General features: G+C 34.4%; 2 long non-coding RNA genes and 2 pseudogenes across 3 annotated transcripts; 2 read left to right on the top strand and 2 right to left on the bottom strand.

Annotated features, from left to right (window-relative positions):
* On the top strand, positions 46 to 740 carry LOC109126063. The gene is made up of 2 exons (XR_002033132.1): positions 46 to 156; positions 486 to 740. It is a non-coding gene; the product is annotated as an uncharacterized LOC109126063 (long non-coding RNA).
* LOC104706771 lies at positions 1,076 to 2,046 on the top strand (annotated as a pseudogene).
* LOC109126082 lies at positions 2,290 to 3,402 on the bottom strand (annotated as a pseudogene).
* LOC104706770 lies at positions 5,548 to 7,050 on the bottom strand. 2 transcript variants are annotated; one of them, XR_002033007.1, is made up of 4 exons: positions 6,850 to 7,050; positions 6,420 to 6,753; positions 6,216 to 6,308; positions 5,548 to 5,908 (listed from the first exon to the last, which is right to left on the bottom strand). It is a non-coding gene; the product is annotated as an uncharacterized LOC104706770 (long non-coding RNA). The 2 variants fall into 2 exon arrangements; XR_754475.2 differs by having other exon boundaries at positions 6,420 to 6,765; positions 6,850 to 7,036.

Below are 9,742 nucleotides of genomic sequence, written 5' to 3'. Positions count from 1 at the left end.
TTTTTTTTTTTTTTTTTTTTTTTTTTTTTTTTTTTTTTTTTTTTTTTCTGATTGTGTAGAAGAGTGGTTTAACATTTTTTTGTTTTCAGTTTAAATCGAGAATAGATCGAAAAGTTTGAGTATTCGGCCAGCGACGAGTTTGGTCCATTGATTCAGGTATGTCAGCATAGTACTGATATAAAAGAAAAGAAAAATTCGACTATTAGACCGAATCTACACGATGAATTAATATGTAACAAATTGATTTAAAAAAAAACATTTTCGTAATATAAAGTCATAAAACTTTATAACTAGGATTCATTCTTTATAAATAGAGAACTGAACAATCAAGCAAATGATCCACAATTTTATCCTTAAAAAAATAAATCTGATTATTGCTAAAAAGATTCTAACTTTTTCTTAAAATCAATTAGAACGCCTTTTATAATAATCGAGTTTTATTTAGAGATTAATATAAAATATTGATATTTTATTTTATTTTCCAGTTTAGACGGGTGTGAGTTTAAACTGGAGCTTAGGAGGATGTGTAGCATTATTCTTTGGAAATGAGCTCCTTCGGTTTCTGTTGAAGCGTAGGATTAGTTTTTACATTGCAAGACTGTGGTGGGTTGGATCTTAACTTCTGTTCTTGAGTGGTGTGAGTGAGAAGAAGGTACAATTATTTAATGGGATTAGAATCGCCATTGAACCGTCACACTATGGTTTGATTTCCATAATTAATGATAGAAATTTGTTTTTGACTTTGCATATCCGACTTCAGTGTTGGCTTCTTTTCTTTTGTTTTTTTTTGGTATATTTTGATTACTAAATTTTATTATTAAACCGGAATAACTTTTATAGTTATTATTATTAACCAATTAAATTTACAGAAAATTCATGACAAAGAAACAAAGAAATACGATAAAAAAAAAAGTTTTCTCTCTCACCATAGACGATTTCCCCAAAGCCACCGTTTCATAGCAAAATTTTCATTTTCCACTGTTCCCAGCCGGCGTCAGCTTCTCCGGCGTCGGCCATCATCGTTTGCTTTATTCAATTGCTTATTCTTCCCCTAATTATTGTACAGTTTTGTTAGATTTTCAGTAATTAATAATGGCAGATCGAGATTATCAAACTCACGTAACTTGTCCCATTGCGACGATGGTTTTTCAGGGACTGTGTCCATCAATTCCAAATCAGACTTCGATCACGCCAATGGAGCCATTCCTAATTTGGATTATTTATCAATTCATTGGGATTTCAATGATCACCTTGACAAATTCACCATATAACTATTGTCGCTCCTACCTTATTATGTTGATTAGATGGAATCATGATGTCTTTCTTTATAGAAAGTTTGTTTCCGGTGGAATTTCCGGGTATCAACCGGTGAATGTCCTCTTACCCAATGGAATGGAGGTTCTTCATGGGTTTTTGATCCCAGAATCAATCTACTTGATGAAATCAAAATCAGAGATCAGATTGGATTTCTTTGGATGTTTACTATGTCTGATGATGGTGATGCTTTCTCATTACCCTGGTTGGAGTATTTGATCTCGTCAATTGATTATATGGGTTGTGGAGTATATGGTTCTAAATTTATGATGGCAACTTTGTTTGAGGATGATGATGACACGAGCGTGATGGGAAGACAAAAGGTGGCCAGTGACTGTGATAAAGATGTTATCTCTTTCCCTTGGTCGAAAAATTTTACTTCTATGAAAAGGGAAATCATAATCACTAAGTGGCAACAATGCGCAAGGCGATTCCAGCACATCATATTGAGTTTCAAAAGACAAGAGTCTGAATCATTTCAAGCAACATTTCTGTTTTTCTTTTTAACTGGAATAATGCGAAAAACATTTTGGAGTTTCATCTATAAGGTGATAGCCAATTACAAGTATGTGAAAGGGAGATGTAACAGATTATTTTGTCTGTTAGCCTGTAAGACTTCGGGCAAGCATGGTCAATCCACTGTTTTACCGAAATTAATTTTAATTTCCTTTATTTGTATCAATGGTTGTATATGAATTGTTATTGTATCATGTAAAACTCTTTATGATATAATATATTTGATTTGCCGAAAAAAAAAGAAACAAAGAAATACAAATGTCTTGATAACATGATCAACAGTCTAAGTAGCATGTATAAATATATATATATATATATATATATATTCCAATTATCAAGCATCATCTATGACAATGCATGACTATTACAGTGATATGAGAAGACAAATGTAGATGTATACATATGCTATCTTTATATTACACAACAAACTACAATTCACTTGCAAAGGGAGTTACTGAATCACAACACTTCTTTTGGCCTAATCCCGATCCCTTGAATGATGATTCCACCTTTCCAACCGCCTTCTCTTGTCTCTGAGACACTCATTTCGAGATCCTCCTCATCGAAACCAACATAATATTCACCGAGTTCAATCTCCAACCACCCATCCTCTCTAGACTCTTGCATTCCTGACTCAAGAAGCTCTCTTCTATCGTTATAAGCGTCGGTTCTTGTGGATCGAAAGCTTACATCCAAAGGAAGAGACTCAAATCCAAAGGCTCTCATTTCTTGTTCTTTGAAAACAAGGTAAGCACCATAAATGGTAGCTTTGGAAAGAAGGGATGTGCTTATCTTGCCTCGGATTTCAAACCAACACACCGCCAGAAGCCCCGCAACTTCTTAAATCTGTTATAAACTAATAAAAAATCAACACCAAGAGAGATTTAGATTAAAANACGGATTTCAAACCAACACACCGCTAGAAGCCCCGCAACTTCCTTAAACCTGTTATAAACTAATAAAAAATCAACACCAAGAGAGATTTAGATTAAAAGAAGCAAAAAATGCAGATGAAACTAATGAAACCTTGAGTCCGGAGTCGACATCCATATCCAGAATTCAGGACTATCAACCCAAGTAATCTCTAGTTTCCTTGCAGACAACATCCAACATTTCTTCCCGCTTCTCATTTCCATCCAAAAGCTCTACATATATAGATTTCAAAGAAAACTTAAGAAATTTTGTTCAACTAATTGAGTGCATCATTCATCCACATCACATTCTTCTTAAACAATCAGTCTCTAGAATCAATATATAAAAGAAATAAAAACACATAAGGCATATTGTTGACAAACAAAGAGAACAGATTATTATGTGAATTACCATTCTTCCATCGCCGATGAGAAGAGGAGATTCACATAAGCAAAGGAAGAGCTTCTTGTTCGAAAACCTAGATAAAGTATTATCGATATACATACGAGAATATGAGGGAAGAAACCTCTCCCAAGCGGCGTCCGAGTCGGCTATCGAGCGAAGTAATTTAGAGACAGCAGAGAGACGGCAAATGTCATAGGGGCTGGTGAAAGATATCACAACGGCGATGCATTCTTCCGGTAAATCAAGAAAATTCATCCCCATTGTTTTAGATAGAAACTTAATGGTGATGTTGGAATAATCGTTTTAGACAGAAACTTAATGGCTATTTATTTATGCCTCTCGATCACCTCAGAAAAAGGTAAACGTATCGTTTTTCATTTCTATTTTTCAAATACTGTATTTGGGTTTACTTGCAATATATTTTAAATCTATTAGCAATATATTTGGTAAGCCTATCATGATATATATATATTGGGACGCTTGCAAAATTGGACCCCTAACTTGAGTCAATTGCAATGTTAGATCCCTTTTTTTCTCTCTCCAACATTTGCCACTTTCTCCCTATTAAATCTTCGACTATTCATTGTACTCACAAAAATGTCATTATTTCTGATTTATTTGAATTTCTTCATCTTCTTCTTTTATTTACGGTTGTGCCACCACCATCAATTTTCCAACAACCATGAACAACCAAATTTGAAGCTCTTAAAGATTCAACAACCTGAATTTGTAAGCTTAAATAACACCTAATGCTATGAGAACTTCATTTTCTTCCATCTCCTCTCCATTTTAATCTAAGAAAATTTGCAAGTGCATTCATCTTGTTATATGTCATGATTTTTGGATAGTGATTAAATTGGTGCTGGGTTTCTTCCGTGGTGACTAAAGACGACGTCCTCGGTGCTTGACATTGCGAAACAACCACCGATAAGGTTATTTTCCGGTAGATATCGTGATTTTCCTTGATTTGCGAAATTAGATTTCATTTGTTAGTCTAACCGTCATAATATCATGTAAAGTCTACTATGTGGTCAATTTTGCAAAAATTCGAGCCCGTAGACTGAAAATTCAGTCTTCTTAATTTCATTTGAAAACAAAAAATATGGTTCAAACTGCAGTATAATCTTTCCGTCGGATACTTCGTTTGCAGTCTACTAAGGTGTATTTTTACAATTGACCAAATTCTTGACTTTTTAGTTATGACTGCCAGACGAAGTCTTCTTAGGATAATAAAATAGTAGACTTCTATAGTGGCTATTTTTGGGGTTGACCAAAATATAAAAGCATTGACCGTAATATTATTGATATAAAATTAATTAGTTAACTGCAAAAGAAGTCTACTTGTTAAAAAATTAAAATGTTGGTCAACCCCAAAAATGACCACGACAGACTGCAAACGAAGTCAATATTCCTGGAGACTTCGTACGTAGTCTAATTGGCGAAAGTCAAACTTGGTCAATTGCAAAACTAAACACAATGAAGTTTACTTTTTCTAGTTGACGGATAGATGAAGTCTACTTGTTAGCTAGAAGTCTACTACAAAGTCAATGGTTTGGTCAATTGCAAAAAATAACCTGAGTAGACTGTAATCGAAGTTAATTTGTTGAAACTTTCTAAGAAGTCTACTCTGTTATATGTTTTTAATTGCAAAACTGACCAAAAAATTAACAAAGGAAGACAAAAAAAGAAGTCAACTATCCTAGTAGACTTCATACGATGTCTGCTTTATTAAAATGGAATTGCAAAAATAGACCACACAAAATAGACTTTAAGGGAAGTCTCTTCATAGAGGCAGTTTATGTCTAAAATGTTGATATCAACATGAAGTCGTCATAATTTGAAAACCAATTTATTGTAAATTGGTGAATAATTTTTAAAATTTTCTTGTTGTGTTCTTTGATATATGCTATGTACTTGCTTCTATATGTTTTAGACATGATTATATATTATACATATGGAGAAATCAAGTTTTTGGTTTTCTTAGACAGTTAAGTCATTAACTTAGACTTATTTTGGAAGTCAACGTGTTGGAATTCTGTGTGAACTCTGTATAATTGAAAAGTTGACGAATCTGTCTATTTTTTTTCTTTTGTTTCTGCGTTCTTATCTCGTTTTCAACTCTACAAAAAGCGATTATTGATTGGTTTGTTTGGTTTTGTTTGTATTTGGAAAAGTAAGAAAAGAAAGAAACTTCTTAAATGTTTGTGGGAAGAAGGTGAAGATAGGGTAAGGCATTGTTGACCTGAACAATAATAGTCAATATTGGTTATTATCTTTTGATTCGTAGTTACCCATATGCGCGCAACGAAAACTGCAGCATTGACCTCAAGGCTTAGAGAGAAAAAGACAGAAAGATGGAAAAAGATAGCTAATTTGACATACATTCTCTACACCCAAATCATCTCAACAGATGCTCTGCATTATTTAAAAGATAGATATTACACACGAAAGTAAAACAGAGAGCATCAGACCCAAACGACAAAGAAACAAGATCTACTCTGGTACAAATTTTATAATAGTCATAATTTTGTAAAATTTGAAATCTGATAAACACAAATTTTATAATAGAAACAAATATAGGATCCATGTTATTATAAAAAAACCATCACTTTGATAATTATCACACACTGACACAACACATAAAAGAATAAATAAGTTCCAAAACCACTATGTTTTCATCCCCAATGTTTCCTTCTCCACTTCCTGCATGTCCTTGTCTCCTTGAAACATCATCCTCATCGATAAAAGTATCAACCATAACCTGAAATAACATAGCAACAAGTAAATCATATGAACAAATTCATTGTGAAAAAAAGCAACCTGAGTATGTAAACACACAAGCAAGACAATAATTCGTATAAGTTAAAGTGCATAGACTTATGCTATGAGACGTGACACTTGTCAAAGTGGAAAGAGCCAGATTCTATATCTTTATCCCAAGTGCTAAAGACACTACCGCAGCAGCCATCAAAAGGGAGATCAAGGCAATCATCAAAAAAATTAAGGAATCAAATTTTTTTTATTACTTTTGAAGTTATGAAATTAAGGAAATGAAGAACTATACATACGATTGCTGATCAGGTCTGACTCCACAAATAACTCCATTCCCAACGGCTTGGTCACTAACAGGCTGAGCAAACCTTCTCACCCCTCACACTTGGCTAGACGAACAAAACAAAAACAAATCAGAGACTCGTGAAGAAGAATAACAGAGGGAGAGGTACAAAACAAAAACAAATGAACAAAAGAAGACAAGAAGAAGAAGAACCAACCTCATAACTTAGAAACACAGGTCCTAGCATCAGAGACCTACCTGAGACTAAGCTTATCAGAGTCAGTGTGCACCACCGCCGCAGCTGCTCTGAACAGCTACTGAGACTCCTCGCCATGAAACCCCGCACAAGAAATTAGCCACCACGAAGAGCCGCAGGAGAGAGATAAAATCGATCTAGACCAAAATCGCGCCGGGTAAACCCAAGTCGAAGGCTAAAAAAGAAGATCTGGTGCCGTCTTCAAGCTCCGTCGTGTCCTCTTTTTCTGCCGACGACAACACAAAAACAGATCTGAGATCTTTCCGCCTCGAACTCATCACTTTGCCCGTGAGATCTGAGGAAGTGACTAAGAATTAGAAACAAACGAAGAGGTTAGCCACATAGACGAAGACGACGAGACGAAGGAGATCCCTAGCGAAATATCTCTTACCACATCTTCTTCGATTAGTTCGGCGGTAGAGACAAGAAATTATGGAGAAGAAGAAGAGGAGAAACTATGGAGAAAACGAAGGTGTGAGACAGAGATTTTTTTGGGTTTTAGAATCGCTTATTGCCAGAGAGAGAGAGGCAGTACGTTGTAGAGGAAGAAATGAAAGTGATTAGGGTTAGGGTTAGTGAAAATTAGGTATCTATAACTTGGTTAATTAAAATTGATCGGTTATGTCCTGCCGAACCGAACCGAACCGGTAATCGAATTACCAAATTAATTTCGCCGATCGATTTGTTGATCCTTTCACAGATGCTGCTGAAAGCGAACATCTCGGTATAATTGGTTCGGTTCTCTCGGTTCTGACCGAACGCCCGGGAATTAATAGTTGATGGCATAACAAAGTCAACCACCAATAGTTTACAGAGAAGTCTACTTAAGCAAATCCTAAATCAAATAATTTTAACCTAATCAGCTTTTCCTCTCTTAATTTGATTCGTTTATACGTAAATTTGTTTTATTCCAATGCAAGAAGTCTATGTGGTTATTATTTGGTCGTTAGGTTTATCAAATTATTTTTTATAATTTTTAATTAAAATTTAAACTATAATTAAAAAGTAGACATATTTTATGTTTTCTAGTTGACGTCAATTTGTAATTTACCTTAAAGAAATCTATAGCAGACATTCTCCGGGTTACATCTGTCATTTCGGTTTCTGTTTTTTGTTTGATCTTAATAGAATCAACTGTAATTTCAGTATCCTTAGTGTTCATGTTTCTCAAATATCGAATATAAAATTTAATATTGCATTCAAGACCAAATAAATATACAAAATGCAATTGTCCCATATATTTTTCATTCTTTCGCAAGGTCCTTTCAGAAAAAATCCGAGACGGTTCCATTTCATAAAACTTGAGGTAGTATATCTACTTCACACTTTTGGGCTAATCGTGACAACATATTAATCCTATATTGTTTTTGATTCACTTATGTCTATGGAAAATGTTGGGACGTATTGACCCAAAAGAGTTGATTTGTAGATATTAACTATACGAATATTAACTTTTCTCATGTTTATATGTTTTTTTCTAAAATTTGAATAGTCTTTTTTTTTGTGTGGTGAATTTGTGTCGTAACCAAAACAAAAATAAAGGAACGAAGGATATAACCATCTAATAGAGTAAATTAAGTGAGTAACCATTGACCAATGTAAAATAACCAAAGAGGAAAGCAGTGAAGGACACACAGAGGGGAGCAGAAAGAAAAGTGTGCTGATGTCATAACAAAATGTTTTTATCTCTCATGATTTTAAATCCTAATTTAATCTTATAAAAATAACTGAATAAATCTTTCAATAGTTTCAATGGTTTTTTTCTTTAAGGAAGGGGTATTGAACTTGATATTTTAAAGGAATTGGTAGGATTTTAATTTTTTAGAATTTTGAAAGATTTGATTGAGTTTTTAGAAGATTTGATTATTTTTCTGAGTTTTATATATATTTTCTTAAAAATGAAATGTGATTCTATGAAATTTTATTGTTAAACTTTGGGTGATTTTAGAATATTTTACAACACAAAAAAAATTTGACTCCTCTAAACTCATCCCCGATCCCTTCATTTTGTGTGAAAAATCATGAAAGTAAGGAATTAAAAATGCTTTCTCTGTCATCTGATAGCATTCATTACAGTGCAAAAGATGTTTAGACGTTACAAGCATGTATATGAGAACTAAACCAGGACACTCACTGTTACAACAACCCCAACTACATTATCAGTGCACCAACTATGGGGTTGAGCAACAAATCGAACATCAAGGTGAATATCAGCCTACGTAGGTAGTTGTTTTGGTATCAGACCATGGTGAGTCCAGAGTCGATGACATGCAGTGTGATGAGCAGCCGAACAAGGCGAGGGACACGCAAGCGGTTGAGCAGCAAGTAGACCAACCAGCTGAGGTCACTCTTCCGGATCCCGAACAAGGCGAGAGACAAAGTCAGATTCACGCATCGACTCCTTGGGCGAGCTCCGACTCCTTCTTCTACTACTGAGGTACTCCTACCTTTCCTTTGTATATATCATTTCATTCATGCATTGTTTGTGTTGTGATTCTTAAATCCTCCTGCAAATTTTTCTTACACACGAAACTGTGTAATTTAAGTTTGGGGGTGGGTTTGAGATGATGTATATGATGTTGTTTTTTGTGATTCTTCTTTCAAATTTTTTCATCATATCATGTTTGAGTCTGCATCCATCTATTTGCATAGAAAGACCATAGAAATTTGAAAAAAAATTGAAAATTTCCACAAAAATAGTGTGTTCATGTAGTTTGCACTTGCATATTAGGACTGAGTCTAGTGTTATTCATATAGGATTGTTGCATTTAGCATAGGGGTTGATGATGATTGTAACCTTGGTAGCATGCTGAATTCAATAGGATAAGATCAAGGCCCTTGTTATTAGTTCTTTGATGCATGTTGATTGAACTTGAAATGTAAGACTGAACCAGGTTTTGAATTCTCGAAATAGCACTCTAGTCTTTGATTGAAGCATGTTTTGAATTGACATCATTCCCTATCTATCTGAACCTAATCCTAATTTGCAATTATCTTGTTATGCATTGAAGTCGAACTCATGGATACCATATACATACTTGGATTGTCTTTCACCTTTTTACCACCCTTGTCAATCCAAGTAGCTGATTCCCATCTTTAACCAACCGTTCTTTCAAGCCAATTATATTCTTGAGTGTCAGGTCTTTTCCGAGTTGAGCTTGCTAGAAAGTGTTAGGTTTTAATCGACAAGAGTAGGATCCTGTGTAGTTCTAGTTCGCGTTATCCGGACTAGTAGGATTAGGTGAGAACTCGATTTTGGGTATTGGGTATGGATTCATGTAGAA

This window comes from Camelina sativa, chromosome 8 (assembly GCF_000633955.1).
Source record: "Camelina sativa cultivar DH55 chromosome 8, Cs, whole genome shotgun sequence".
Taxonomy (NCBI): Eukaryota; Viridiplantae; Streptophyta; class Magnoliopsida; order Brassicales; family Brassicaceae; genus Camelina; species Camelina sativa.
This window is presented reverse-complemented; position numbering and strand designations above follow the sequence as displayed.